The sequence below is a fragment of the Hyperolius riggenbachi genome, chromosome 2, assembly GCF_040937935.1.
Source record: "Hyperolius riggenbachi isolate aHypRig1 chromosome 2, aHypRig1.pri, whole genome shotgun sequence".
NCBI classification, from domain to species: domain Eukaryota; kingdom Metazoa; phylum Chordata; class Amphibia; order Anura; family Hyperoliidae; genus Hyperolius; species Hyperolius riggenbachi.
The window spans coordinates 164,670,531-164,686,817 of NC_090647.1; positions in this window are offsets into that span (position 1 = coordinate 164,670,531).

Sequence of the window (16,287 nt, forward strand, 5' to 3'; positions counted from 1 at the left end):
CAGGGGACAACAAAGTGACCCCTGCGACCCCTTCAGACCCCCAAAACGGTCCTGAGTGGGTGCAGGGACTGCAGCCCCCATTGTTATGCCCCTGCTTATAGGCAGCGCTGTACAGTGTAAATAAGCGGCTGCTTTATCCCTAGTCTGTCTGTTTACAGAGCTCCGCTCCGTCACTCAAGCGGGGATGCGGGCGCATCTGCACGCGATCCCCACTAATTTCCTAGCCCAGGACTTGACACCGATCACAGTTAGGTGGTCCTGGGGAGCCACTCTGTGGCCACCAATCAGCATTAGGTGGTCGCAGGGTGGTTATAGGACTGTGAAAAATTCTGTATGCATACCTACAAAATGTGCAATTTTTACTAGAGTAAAATGCTTTTTAACTAACTGGTTCCTATGTCACTGTCATTTACAGTAGATTGTAAAAAAAAAATGTTTTGGACTAGTGCATCTCCTCATGGGGGATTCTCATGAAAGGGGCTTTAAAGGGATAGTAGATCTTACCTAATGAAAGGTCAGAGCAACTGCATTTATTTACTTTGAAGACAAAATATTAATTAAAGGTGGAATAATTAACACATATAAATACATTCAAAGCCAGTACTAAGGCTTGCCACAAAACCTTTGTATGCTAATTGCAATAGATACGGTATAACGGGATATTAGCTTGGTATGGAAGAAAGATGGCTTTACTATAATTACTGGAAAAATGTTCTTTATGACCAGGGGTGTTGTTGAATAATGCCCTATCACAGGGAGAAAAGCATAAGCAAAATCAAAAGGAGTGAATAGATTTCTTATGAACAGTGGTGTCTACAGTGTTGTTGGTTAATAAAGGATACTGATGGTGCTTTGATCCAGGGAATTCAGCTGTTTACAGCATGTATCTTTTTTCTGCATTCCTGTTCTGGGGTAGCCCATAAAGCACCCTACCTTGCCAACATAGCTAATCTGCAACAGTACAGATGTTTAGGTACAGATGTTCTGCAACAGTGCAGATGTTTAGGTACAGATGTATGTTCTGCAACAGTGCTGATGCTTTGGAACTGGATATGGCTAACGTGGAACTATATGCACATCCACTTCAGCATCACCTAGAAGCAGTTAGCAGAAAAGACAATTTGTATGTGATTTGTTTTTAAATGTATCTTCATAGTTTCAGTACCCTGACATCCAATATGAATGTGCATTAATATGGATGTTTTTCCCTTGGATTTAAGTGCCTAGATGTCCTGCAAAAAATCCACCAAGTTTATGCTGAACTGTTCTGTTGGAGTGTATCAAAGTAGATGATGTCACCTGGTGTTGGTATCCACTTGTATCTGACACATATATATTATGGTCACCCTTGGCTGATGCCACATTAACCTTGGCCACAGCAAACAGGTGAATTTTAAGATATTGATGGAGCACTGACTGACCACTAATTATTTTTTCTGTCCATTTTCTAATGGCAGCATTATTAAAATGAGAATCGCTTTAGAAGCTCGTACTGTTACAGCTGACCAGAAGGGACAATTAAAGTCGGAAAAGAGTGCAGCTGATGTAATGGCTACATTGTTTTCAATCCCTAATTACCAGCTCTAGTGTTTTGATTCCAAAAATGTGACTACAGCATACCACAAGGGCCACTGGAACACTGTCTGAAAATGCTGACTTTCTAAAGAGCTGGATGCCCCGGCATCCATTCATTCCCATGACCATAATCAGACATGTCCGTTGGTGCATGGGGCTTCTACTGTACAGAGTCCTGTGATCTGCTATGAGCGGTTGCGATGAAGCAAGCAGCTATTAGGGGCTACATATAATGCAACCATAAGGTTAATTGCCTTTTTGTTCCTTCAGGTCCACTTTATGTCTGAAAAAAGGATGTTGATATGTGCTGATCCGAGAAGCTGTGGAAGTAATTCACTGAAACTCTAAAGCAGCTGTGAGTGCTATATTTAGACAAAATCTTACATTAAATCAAGAATGAATTGCCACAAATAAATGCGTAGATTTTTCATTAACTCTGATGTTTCTTTAGAGACTGGAGATGGATGTATTAAAAGGATGAATATCTAGTCTCAGCTTATTAGCGATGGCTGAAATGAAGGGTTAAATCGCAGATCTTCGCATAAATTTATTTATAAGTTTTGCATTACATTGCATTACAGCTGAACCATGCCAGGAAAACATAATAAAACCACAATTGCACCCACTTGTGTATTCATTAGCAACATAAATGTATTCTGATATGCCTTTGGCATGTGTCTGTTTCATGTAAATCCCTGAACAACAGCTCTTGGAGTGGAGAGGCAAAGAAGCTGTTCTACGCTGGCAATAGTATACTGTGAGTTTTCTAACAGAGGCAGGGAATGGAGCGATGATGACTCATGAGTGTGCTGCTGATCTGCACAACCCATTCAGAAGCCCTGATCTGTGTAGCTTTTCTGTAATGCCCAGAAGAAAAGTCATCTTAGGCTGCTAGCTTTGCACTCTGTTTACATTCAGAGCAACATTGCTGGCAAGACAGTAAAGGCACTAACCTGTAAGTAAGGCACTAACCATGCTGCTGTGAAAGAGGGCAGACTATTTTTTCTTTCTTTCACATACTGAATTGACCTATCTAATAAATCCCTTGACAATGACAACTAAGACTTTTGAAATGTTTTGTGCAGTTTATTAACAGTCACCACTATGTGAAGCACACATAATGGTAATCGTTACCATTGAAAAGATAATGCAATGGCTAAAAGAGGACCCTAGGTGGGCCCACTGTAGCAGGGATCTAGTTGCAACCACCATTCCTATACTGTTGGTGGTAGTGGTGGTGCAGGGCAAAGGCCACTGATACCAAACTGTCAGCACTGTGCAACAACATTCACAACGTGTCAAACAAACAGTGCTGCTCGGATACCCCTTTTCAAAATCCGGATCCGATTCGAATCCGGATACCCCGCTATCCAATCTGGATTGGATATCCAAGTTCAAAATTTTCAGATCCAAATCTGAATCGGATATCCGACCATAGTATCCGGCGGATTCAGATATCTGGATAGAAAACCGGAAGTGGCCTTTAAATTGTTTTAAAACATTTTTTTAGGGTATATGAGGCATGTAGCACCATTATTTTGTAATGGGGGACACTGATGATGTGGGGACTTAAAATCCCCCCGCCAAATAAATGGCTGTCAATTAACATTAGGCCTAGGTTCCAGATAGCGGTCGTGCAGCCCACATTGTGTCCAAAGTCCAACCGTACAACTGGGAAAGTTTTCAGCCAAGACATCTCCAAAAAATGACACAGCAATTGTGTTTTGGGTTAAATATAGGTGGTATCAGTGGCTTGTGGCACCCTGGCCTGGCGGTGGGAGCTGCACAGGCAGCAGGAGCAGGGCAATGCAGCAGCAGCAGGTGTAATGTGTGCCAGGAGCATGCCGGACGTGGCACGTGTCACTTGGCACGTGTCACGTGGCACTTGCCACGTGTCACTTGTCACGTGTCACGTGGCACTTGGCACGTGTCTCGTGGCACTTGGCACGTGTCACGTGGCACTTGCCACGTGTCACGCGGCACGCTGCGAGTGCCACGCGAAACTTGGCAAGTGCAACGTGCCAATTGCCAAGTGACACGTGCCAAGTACCACATGACACGTGCCAAGTGCCACATGCTAAGTGCCAAGTGCCATGTGACACGTGCTAAGTGTCAATTGCAACGTGCCACGTCCGGGATACTTCTGGCACACACTACACCTGCTGCTGCTGCATTGCCCTGCTCCTGCTGCCTGTGCAGCTCCCACTGCCAGGCCAAGGTGTCACAGGCCACTGATACCACCTATATTTAACCCAAAACACAATTGCTGCATAATTTGTTGGAGGTGTCTTGGCTGAAAACTGTCATGTGTCACATGGCAAGTGCCACGTGACACTTGGTAAGTGCCACAAGACACGTGGTAAGTGCTACGTGACACGTGCCAAGTGCCGAGTGACAGTCAGACAGCAGAGGAGAAGACACTAGTGCACACTAACTGTCACACTGCCACTGCTCACAGCACAGCAGTTCTGTAGAAAGCTAACACAGTAGCACTACTACTCTTACAACTGCTAGCACACTGACTGCAGTACTACAGTACTAACTACACAGTAACACAATAATCCTATCCCCTAATCCCTAACCTAACCTATACCTAAGGCTAATAGCTGGCCAGGAGGCAGCAGCTGGCCTGGTCTGTGCACAGCACACACACACACACACACACACACACACACACACACACACACACACACACACACACACACACACACACACACACACACACACAGCAGCTGCTTGCAACACACACACACTGATTAACACACAAATGACATCAAGCTAATTAATGATTTAACAATAGTGTAGTGATAGTGAAGGGGTTATCACTGTGTACAGCCCTTGGCCCAGCAGCACTGGAGCACACACTCTGATTGCCACACTATGACATCAATCAAGATAATTAATGATTTAACAATAGTGTAGTGATAGTAGTGAAGGGGTTAATCACTGAACAGCTTATCACTGCCCTTGGCCCAGAAGCACTGGAGCACACACTCTGACTGTCACACTATGACATCAATCAAGATAATTAACGATTTAACAATAGTTTAGTGATAGTAGTGAAGGGGTTACTCACTGAACAGCTTTAGGTTTATAACTGTGTGCAGCCCTTGGCAGGCCACCAGCACTGGAGCATGTCTCTCAGTGAGCATTCAGCAAGCTAAGACGATATGTCTCATCATGCCAGCCCTCCTTATTTTACGGGGGGCTTGCCAGCCTGGGAGCCCTCTGATTGGCTCAATAAGGTCAGGTGGGGCTGGCCAGGGTTCCCCTCTGTGATTGGTTGCTAGGGCTTCTGCTTGGAACCCTCTGATTGGCTCGAGGACGTCATCTCCTTAGTTACAGTATTTCGGATCCGGATATCCGCAATATCCGCAGATATCCGGGTTATGCGGCCAAATATCCTCAGATAGCATATAGCGTAAAAAAGTTCGGATATCTGGGTTACCCGGATATCCAGAATCCTGATGAGCAGCACTAGTAACAAATGGAGTATACAACAGCTGTAGATCAGTGTAACACTAAGCGCTCTGTGTACATCTCCTCTATGGGAATGGAAATACTAAGTCTGAACTCCAAAAATCTTGCATAGGGACCTGGTGATGAGAAAAAGTAGTGGGAAGCTTGAGGCTACCAATGGATTGTAAAATGTCAAAGGGAATCCTCTGCAACCAGAGAGGATTCTCATTGGTTCAGTGGAGGACCAATGAGAATCCTCCCTGGTGTTCAGGGAGAAATCTCATTGGTATTTTACAATCTAATGGGAACTGATTCTTCTTCCAGGGCTTGGATCTGTTTATACTTGCATTTCTATCCTGCAGTAGGGTGAGGATCATGTGTCGGGGACAGCAACGGTGGTGGATGGCGGCATGTGAATTGGACTGGTGGCAGTGGCAGTGCCAGGGGGGGGGGGTGCTTTGGGTGCTAAAGCACCCCCTAAAATTCTCCAAGCACCCCTAAAGCACCCACCAGCGTGAACTGACTTTCGGCATCTAATAGACGCCGTGTCAGTTCACTGGCAGCAGCAGCCCGCAGCTCCGGCAATGGCAGAGTAGGGCTACAGTAAAATGGCATCTGAAGCCCTGCTCTGGAGACTTCAAGTCTGCAGTGCAGGGCTTCGGGCGCCATTTTCCTGTAGCCCTGCTCCCAGCGTGGGAGTTTCAGTTGCTGACTGGGCCTGGCCAAGGATCGTGGGAGCTGCGTGCCGGGCGGAGGCAGGGACAGGAGTTCCTCAGCAGTTGAGTACATTTTTTTTATCTTATTTATTAGCAGGTGTATTTTCTGAACAAATCTGCCACATGATTGAAGTTTATTCTGGTCAAGTTTGCCACATGATTGAAGTGTTTAGCCTTCCACATGATTGTGTTCTCTGGTCAAATCTGCCACATTATTGAAGTGTTTTCTGGTCAAATCTGCCACATGATTGTTTTTTCTAGTCAAATCTGCTACATGATTGAAGTGTTTTCTGGTCAAATCTGCCAAATGATTGTGTTTTCTGGTCAAATCTGCCACATGATTGCACATATTTTCTGGTCAAATCTCCGGACATGATTGAATTATTTTCTAGTCAAATCTGCAACATGATTGAACGTATTTTCTGGGCAAATCTGCCTACATGATTGAATGTATTTTCTGGGCAAATCTGCTTACATTATGTGTAGTTTCTTGAGAAAACCTGCACAAATATGTACATTTTCTGGGGAAAGGGTCACCAAAACTTGGGAACACTGTGTTTGCATTGCACTTTTAAAGGGAACCCGTGGTAAGAATAATATTGAGGCTGCAATATTTATCTCCTTTTAAGCAATACCAGTTGCCTGGCTGCTGTGCTGGTCCTCTGCCTCTAATTATTTCAACCATAGACCCTGAACAAGCTTGCAGCAGGTCAGGGGTTTCTGACAATATTGTCAGAACTGAGAAGATTAGCTGCATGCTTGTTTCTGGTGTAATTCAGTTTACTACTGTAGCCAAATAGATCAGCAGGGCTGCCAGGCAAATAGTATTGTTTAAAAGGAAATAAATATGGCAGCCTCCATATCACTCTCACCTCGGGTTCACTTTAAATTACAGTTAGCTCTGCCCTCATCCAGTCATGGCCATGCCCATTTTTTTACCCCGGCTTTGCGTGCTGCGGGTTATAGCCACACCCATCAGCTACCCCAGAAGTTGGTCCAGCACCTGCATAGCACCCCCCAAAAAAATCCTGGAGCCGCCACTGACTGTTGGCAATGTGAGCAGACCTGATGTACAACGGCAAGCAATGTGAATGACGCAGTGCTGACATGCAAAGGAATAGAATATATCCTAAGGGGATCTAGTGTGGACTGTGTTGCAGCAGCGGTGGTGGACGGCAGCATATGAAGGGGACTAGTGGTAATGTGAGCGCACCTGATGCACAACAGCAAGCAATGTAAATGATGCAGTGTTGCAATGTGATGGAACAGAGCATATCCTATAGTGATCTAGTGCAGTCTGTGTGGCCTGAGCCTGAGTGTGAATCAGCACTAAGCTGGTGTTTCCCTATAGAATTGGCCAGAATTGGCCCATCCCCACCCCAACATACACAAATAATTGTTCAGTGTTCTCCCCAAACATCTTTTTCCAATGAGCATGGGGGGGGGTGATGACCTCTTCCACTTCAGGCCCCCCACGCAGAGCAGCAGATCAGCGTAGTGTGTGTAACTCACCTGATTCCAGCGTGTTAGTCTGCTCTTCTCTTCACTCCTGCAGCTCTCCGATCCTGTAGCAATGCATCTATCTGTGCCCCGCTTCTGTATGTGATGTGAGTTCACCTGACATGCAGGAAGACCACGGCAGGGACAGAGCCAGAGCAGAATGATTGGAGGGCTCTAGGAGAGTGCAGAAAACAGAGGACTTCCACTCTGGAATCAGGTAAGTTACATTTGCCACATTGATCTACTGGGCTGCATTGGAAGAGATGAAGAGTGGCAGCACAACTTCTGGGGCAATGGGGGGGAAGGGGGGGCAGAATGGGGATGGAGGATTTGTATTATTGAACCTGGGGCCCATGTGGTGCAGACACTGATTGTGCCCCAGACTCTGCGCAGGCCCTATAGGGCGGTACTGGTTGTACTGCCCTAATGGTGGCCCTGATCACCATTGTGACCTCTGTAGTCCCTGGCTTTGGGGTCTCTAATAAACTTAGGGGTTGTTCACATAGCGCTCTTAATATTGCCATGTGCAGTGTACCGCAGTACATAAGTAATACAAGCATTGCTATGGGAATGCATATTACGTTGCTTAAATCAGGCCCTTTGCCTCTTAGGAAGCACATGCCTTGGCCGCACCTCTAGATATGCATGCTCGTTGTTTAGTCTTAAACAATGGCTCATAGCAGCTGAACTTTTTAATATACATGCCATTTTAAAGATATGCAATTGGCCACCTTCTGAAAAAATGCTAGTTTTCTGCTTATCTGGCTCAAAAAAAAAGAAGAAAAAAGCTTTCTGTATTATGCACAGTGCATTAATAATATTTGTAAGAGAGAACATAGGTCAGCAGAACAGCTCTTATGGTCATCTTCCCAACATAAAAAAGTTAATTAGAAAATACATACAGAAAATAATCCTCATGAAAATTCTGTTGCTGTGTTTTGTATGCAAGCAGTGGGAGGTAAATCTGGCCCATAAGGTGAAGAACCACATGGTCATAACTTACTTCCTGTCACCTTTTTCCTAATTTCCCCATCCTTTCCTTATCTAACGTTTAATTATTATCTGGCTCAGCTGCTTCCTTTCATAGTGATTCTATCTCCAGACATGCACAATGTATGATGAATGCTATGACTGTAAATACCAATAGTAGTACTTTTTGTTATTTCCTGCACAACATATTTTCCGGGGACACGGTCCTATATTGAGAGATACATCACAAAAAGACACATGTAGCAGCCGAGAAGAAAAACATTTGATTTTTTTTCTTCTTTTTTTTTTTGTAAAAACATAAAACAAGTTAAGACTTAAAATATACTGCAAACGGATGGAAAGCAGGAAAAACACAGTGAAGATAGATTGCATTAATCTCTGGTAGATAAAAATCCAGCTCTGGTTTGGACAAGATACTTATCAGTTGTAGTACAGGAGATAAATAATCTGTGGCAATGTCTGCTTGTATTGTTATATCACTACTAAAATCTCTTAAAGGTTGGTGCTAGCTAGGAAATCTAGTCTCTGTAGCTAGACAGAGCAGATGGTGCTGTAAAGCCATGAAGTTAATGAATAGAGAGGTTTGTAGTTTCTCATTGCTGTTTCCATTTTCTCATTGCCATCCGCATTACTGACAAAGGAAACTAAATAGAAAAGGCTGCTTTTAGTAAAAACAAATTATTGGTAGGCTATAGAAATGCAAGTCTTCAGTAAATTTGTATGCAGTGTTATGTAACAATTTTATCCAGGAGTGGACCTAAATGGATTTGGTCTCTGTGAAGAATGAATTCTCAAGGTGGATATACTTGGAGAGATATGGGTCCTGACGCAATTCCATTCGATAAAAGACTAGTTGCATGCAAGCAGATGGAGCATCATCCAGAAGGAAACCTAGGCAGGTGCCTGGGGCAAAGTGGGTGTCAGAGCTGCCATCTCTTTTCACCCATCTCTCATCTCAGCTTACCAGTAAAGTATTGTACTGTGTTAGCCATCAGTAAAAGTTTTGAATCAGGATAATACCATTTACTGGCTAACTTGAAGAGGAACTAGCAAAAAAGGGAAGAATTAAATCAATACATTGCAAAGTGAGAAGTTAAAAAATAGAGGAGAGATCAAGAAATAATTGATATTCGCCATCTAATTTATTCATATTGTTTGATCCACAAGTAGCCTGCACGTAATCACTTTACTACTGGCAGACATGAAAAAATAGACAGCACTGCACCAACTGATACAGTATACATAACGATATAAATATACTGTACATAAGTAGTGTTGGGCGAACACCTGGATGTTCGGGTTCGGGCCGAACAGGCCGAACATGGGCCAGATGTTCGGCATGTTCGGCCCGAACCCCGAACTCAATTGAAGTCAATGGGGACCCGAACATGCCGCAATACGGCCCCCCTATTTGGTCGCAGGCATAAGGGGGAGCATGCCCCGATCGCGGGGGGGGGGGGGTCGGAAATTCCCCCCACCCCCTCCGCTAGCGCTCCCCCCTCTGCCCGCTTCCCCATAACAAAAGTTTGTTGAAAGTTAATACTAGTACCGGTGGCTGGCTGCTGGCAGTGGAGTGAGTGAGGAGGAGGAGTCCGCCTAGGAGAGTGACGCGTTGAGGCCGGGCAGCGGGCGGTTCAGCGGTAGTACCCTTGTGGTACTTCCGCCCTTTCTCTGACCTGCCCGGCCTCAACGCGTCACTCTCCTAGGCGGACTCCTCCTCCTCACTCACTCCACTGCCAGGCCAGCAGCCAGCCACCGGTACTAGTATTAACTTTCAACAAACTTTTGTTATGGGGAAGCGGGCAGAGGGGGGAACGCTAGCGGAGGGGGTGGGGGGAATTTCCGCCCCCCCGCGATCGGGGCATGCTCCCCCTTTATGCCTGCGACCCCATAGGGGGGCCGTATTGCGGCATGTTCGGGCGAACAGGGCCCTGTTCGGCCCTGTTCGGCAGGCATTGAATAGTTCGGGCGAACCCGAAATAAAAAAACAAACAAACTCGAACATCACCCGAACAGGGTGATGTTCTGCAGAACCCGAACAGTGGCGAACACTGTTCGCCCAACACTATACATAAGGACACAGGGAGATACTGGTAGCTTGGTAGCTGGTAACAGCTGTTATTTCCCACAATGCAGCAAGGTTCACAGACAGAAAATGCTGACATTTTCCTGTCTGTGAACCTTGTTGCACTGTGGGATATAACAGCTGTTTTCAGCTGTTATATCCCACAATGCAATAAGGTTCACAGTTAGGAAACAGGACACTTCCTGTCTGTAAACCTTGTTGCATTGTCTCCAACTCCTGGTGACCTAGGTCCTGACATCACACCGTGGGAGGGGTTTCATCATAATATCAGTCATACAGACCCCTTTGATTAGTTATTTGAGAAAAGGTAAAGATTTCTCATGGGAAAGGGGGCATCAGCTAATGATTGGAATGAAGTTCAATCCTTGGTTACAGTTCCTCTTTAGAGAAAAAGAGTAAGCTTTTGTGTACTGCCACCACCTCTCTTTTTTACTCAATTCCTGAATACAATCTAACAACTCTGAATCAGAATCATTTATTTCGCCAAGTACAAATGGGAGGTTGTACCGAGAATTGGTTTTTCCTCATACAGGTTCTGTAAGGATGGGCGGGGGGGAGAGATAATGTCCGAAAGCCAAGAGCCGAGGCTGCAATACTACGGCGCCACTAGTCGCTCTTCGGAATCATCTGTCATTCCTAAGGATACATGGAGGGACGGGGGGCAGAAGGAGGTGAAGGTTCAGTAGTGATGACCCAGTTCTTCATAGAAACCTGTGGTGATGGCTGATGCTGCCTTACATCAGGCAGTGCTGGGAAGGTGTTCCAGTTCAAAGGGTGCAGTGGTGTTCATTTCTGTGGTGGGCCCCCGACTCCTGGGCAGCATTCAGCAGGACTGGTGAAGATAATCTGTCTGTCACAGAAGCATCTGGCCACAGCAGCACTTACTTCTGGATTAGATCCTGGCATCATTGTCTGAACCAAAGGTGGAGCAGCAGCAAGCGATGGATGAATGGAGCAGGCATCCAGCGAGGCCAAAGGATTCCCAATCAGTGCAGTGTCTTCCAACCTCAGTGGAGCCCTGATCTACTGGGTAGCTGCGGTGGACTCCACATGGCCTGTACTTGCACAGACATCGGACCCAGGCAGCGGCAAGGTGAAAAAAACTCCAGGCCCCGAACTCCCCACGGCCAGCACCAGCGCCCCGGCTACACCGGACCACACTGCACACCTTCAGGGGGGAAAACATGGTGAATTGGTAGGGAAAAATACACCAATCCTGTTCCCTTTAACATAGCTGCAATGCTGGTCCCAGGCACTGGAAGTCCCCAAATGAGGAAGGCAAAGGTTGAGCAATGATGGCCCAGTGGTGGCTCATTTGGGGACGAGGGCACTTAAAGTGAGTTTTTAAGCAATTACTAAGCAAGATGCTGAGCAATTTCTGTTGATTTTGACTTTTTCTTTTTTATTATATTTAATAATAAAAAAAATCTTTACCACTTTTTTCAAAGCCCCTTTGTCCATGTCAAAGACAAGAGGGATCATTCCCACCTAGGTTGGTAGGTTGGGGAAGGGGAAGCTTATGGTAGAATATAAGAACTTCTTTTCATAATAAAGGGACCCCCAGATGTTTAACCCTTCCCATTTAAAAATGTTAAGCATGGCTACGGCTACCATAGGGGCAACCTGGGCAATTGCCCCAGGGCCCCTGAGCACTGCTGCCACCCAGGTATGCCCTCAACTGTATTTTCACCCTCTGGGCCCCTGCAGTGTAGGAGTTCACCAGTTCTGGCCAGTCTGTGCTCCTCCATATGTCTGCGGCTCCAGGCACTCCTGTTTTCATCCTTGTAGTGGCACCTCTCCTGTGTGACTCGGCGAATGCTACATGTAATAACATGCTCTGGATTATGGAGGAGAGGCCCCCCTGGAGGATGAAGACTGAAGTGCCTGGAGCCACAATATAAGGATGTGCACTGATTGGCAGGAACAGGTGAGTCGCTATACTGCAGGGCCCCGGGGGTCAAAATAAAGTTGGGGGATATTTGCCACGTAGAAAAGTACAAGGAGCTCCACACCATATAATTAGTAAAACTTCCACATCTTTAATCAAAATCTTCATAAAATCACAAGCAGTGTAAAAAAACCACACATACTTATTGACACAGGCTTGGCAAATGAACACAGTCAGAGGTGCGGAGGAGGGTCGACGATCGATTCGCCACACGATTAGGGCTTTTTCAAGACAGTTGGGGGATACTTGTGGTGCTCTGGTGTGGTGTCTTGGGGGCAGGAATCTTTCAGGGTGGCCCCCTAGTTCATTTTACCCAGGGACCTCATAGAACCTAGAACCAGCCCTGATGTTAAAAGGATCCTCGTACCTTTTAAGAACAAAGTGTTAGAAAAATAGTCTTTATCTGCAAATGAAACCTGACAAAAAAGACTTATATACAGTAGTTTAAAAACTTTTCTTTTTCATCTGTATCCAGTAGAGTCATTATGGAAAGGCCCAGTGGGAAGGGTGGCCTGATCTGGGTCACATGAGCTTAGGTCCCCGCCATTGCACATGAAGCCACTTTGCTGCCTAGCTGGGGTAAGCCCTGCATCACCGCCACACCATCGCTTCCTCCTCGGCACCTGGCAAGTCCTCGGTCCCAGGACACAAGCCACCAGCTCTGACCATTCAGCCCGTGGGTTCTCGGCATGCCTCCGGACACACTGCCCTCCCGGCTTCAGTAACAGTGAGTAGTTTGGGCTTCTCCACCACCACCACGGCCAAATCGCTGACAGTATTCACCTGACACACCCCCGAATCAATAATTAACTTCCAATTACTTTCGATCGTAAAAATCGCGTTGAAACATCGCGTCGAAATTGTGGGCCAATTCACTCATTCCTGATTCAGATCGGTAGCATTATTGCTTACAAGCAGAGAGTTTAAAGTGTTAGACTGTCATGCTTAAATTAAGACTTGCAATTACAGATTTTCAAAGTGCGGCTTTACCAACTATGCGCTACTACAACACTACTCACACTGCCTTCTCTGCCAAGGTAGCTGTATGTTTGCAAACAGCAGGAGAAAGTTGGTTGTTGTTAAGCCGTGCTCAGCCTTGTCTTGTTCTTATTTCTGACAACAAACATTTTTTTTCTGTGTCTGATCTTGGCACTGGCTGATGCCTTTACACTGTAAGCAAATAGGCTCAGTTGGGGTATGGATTTAGGAGCTTTCTTTGCTGCCATCTGGCCACTAGAAATTAAACAGGAATAGGTCACATGGATAAACTGATTTGCCAGACAAAATGGTTAACAACTCATGAATACAACTTTTTTATGGGAAAAAGGGGAAAAGCCATAATAAATGCCAACTGGGAGGGGCCATTTGTTTTGTGGCTGTGCTCGTCTCATTTGTGTCTGCTGTCAGTCCCGCCTCCGTCTTTTCCACTTCACTTCCATCATTATGGGGAGAAACATGTGCTTTTGCACTATGTCAGTGTCAGCAATCTGTGCCGACGTGCCTAACAGATTTCTAATGACTTTTCAATGATAATGTAGCAGGCTTTGTGCCTTCCCTCTCGCCTCCCTCCTCCTTGTCGTCTCATTGCTTTTTTTGAGGAGCTGCTGACTTTTGTCCCCTTTTCGCTTGATCGCTCCTATTTTCTTGGCTCCCTCATTCTGCAAGGTCAGCCTTAGCCATTCTGCATCGCATGTTTGCTTCCAGGGAACAAATAGAAGTGGAGAGGGAAAAAAAATAGTTTGAGGAAATAAAAGCGGAAACCTTTCTATCTTAAAGGATAAGGTTTTAATCTATTTGCTAAAAAAAAGTATCCAGGCTGTCAGATGAGGGGGAACTCATCATCTTTATCAGGACAGTGATTGCTGCAGAGTATTAACCTTAAAGCAAGTGCAATGATTTGATAAAATCCTTTTATATTGCTATATCTCTACTTTGGAATGTAGGTCTGAATTAATAAGATCATCTGCATCCTCCTTCTGTGCAAAAATTCCCCTGGCGAAGATTTTCTTTCTCCATGTAAGCTATTTGTGTTTGAGATTTAATCAAGACATTGCGAACCAGATGTGAGGTGCCCTCACCCTTCATTACCCTCAAGATCAACCTAGACTTTACCGCAGGATGCAGTGAGAGGGAAAAATACAAATACTGCTATTATACTTCCTGCATGCTTTGTTATTAAGCGAGTTTGAGCTGTGTTGCGATTGGCTGTGAACTTTGGTTTTCTCCCTGACTATGGATGAGGACAGAGATCATCAAAGGATAAAGTGCTTCCTGTAAATGTAATCAAAAAATGCAATTATACCCTCATCTACAAGCATGTTGCTTGGCAATGCAATATTTTTTCTTAGTTTACTTTCCACAGGCTAAACACAAGGTGATTTTCAGGAAGGTGCCTCTGCGGCATGCCTGAGGATGTGATTTCAGCATTAATGTCCAACTTGATGTGCTGCTGACTATTGTTTTTCTTCCTTAGAGGCCGACGACTCAGTAAGTTGCAGGTGTTGGAGGAATGCTAATTGAAAAGTAAAGCAGTGAGAGATCCGGGCACCAGCCAATAAATCCACCAGTGTCACCTTTATTTCATCTTCACATCCACCAACTCAAATTTTTTTCCTGACCTGTTTCGCAGGGAAACTCTGCTTCATCAGAGACAGCAAATTATATATATTAGTCAATAGCAGAACCAGTCATTATATACCATTTGTAAATGGGCTGGTTCACACGGGCGCCTGCCTAGCTTTCTGTGGCGTCGCGTTTGGTGGTGTTGCGGCGGCGACGCGTTAGTGCTTTCAGCGGCCTTCCGTAGCTTACGGATGCGGTCAGCGTTTTTCTTCCCCATAGAAGAACATTACCCATGATGGTTGACCACCCCAGGACGCTACATGTAGCGTCCAGGTTTGCTTTGAATGCCAGTGAAAATTGGGACCCGAACGCCGCGTTCGCGTAAACGCCGGAAAAGCCTGGTACAAACGCTCCCATTCACTTGTATGGGAGCGTTTAACGCCAAGTCCCAAATGCCAGCAGTAAACATGGGGCAAACGCCCGTGTCAACCAGCCCTTAGGCCCCATTTACACTTGATCAGTTGCTCTCAGTTATAACGGAAAGAAAACTGATTTTCAAAGTAATGCCCATGTTTTCCTATGGCACCTTTCACACTTAATTTTAACTGAAATCTTCTTCCCAAATGCACTGCTATGGAAAAAACGCGTAACAACGCGCACTAACGCGTACTAATGCATACCAACTAATTAAGTGTAAATGGAGCCTAAGGCTTACTGGCCGCTCCTCATGAAATAAGGGTAAAGCTGCTAGATTTATTGGCTGGTGCCCGGATCTCTCACTGCTTTATGTTTGGTATCAGAATCTTTCATCTGGAGGCACAGCCATCGCACCTGCCCCCCTCTCCTGTCAGTCAAACATCTAGTGCTGATTTTCTTCTCTTCTCAACTACATGAAAAGTATTTAGCTGCGTATCTCGTCAGTTAACAATGTCATTCCTATAGTATTGTTAATTAAAAATACTGCTGATTGCGCAAGACTTAATGACTGCCTGAGAAACACTGATGGTGTATCTCGTCTTGCAACAATCTGTTGGTTAGTGGTTATATTTCTCTCATAACTCACTTTTCAGTGACTGATGGCTTCCCCTGTAGGAGCAGCTGGTATCACTGAACTACCTCTGTGTAGCATTCTTTACTGAATTCCAGAAAATAGAACACTTACACAGAGCTGCTTACATGATGCAAAGCCATAGTCATTATTGGCGGCACCCCTTCTATTCATATGACCTTGCTTGCATTCTTTTTTTTCCGTTTCATCATTTTCATTCAAACTGAGAATACAAAGTATGATTTCAAGGCAAGAAAAAGTTAATGGTCTTTTGAAAGCAAATACACTATACCAAATTCTTTGTAGGAAAATGGAAATATGGAAGACACCATTGCTGACTTCCTTTTAAAAACTTTTTTGTAGGTTGGTGTGTTGATCCTCTGACTGTAAATCCTTGTACAGA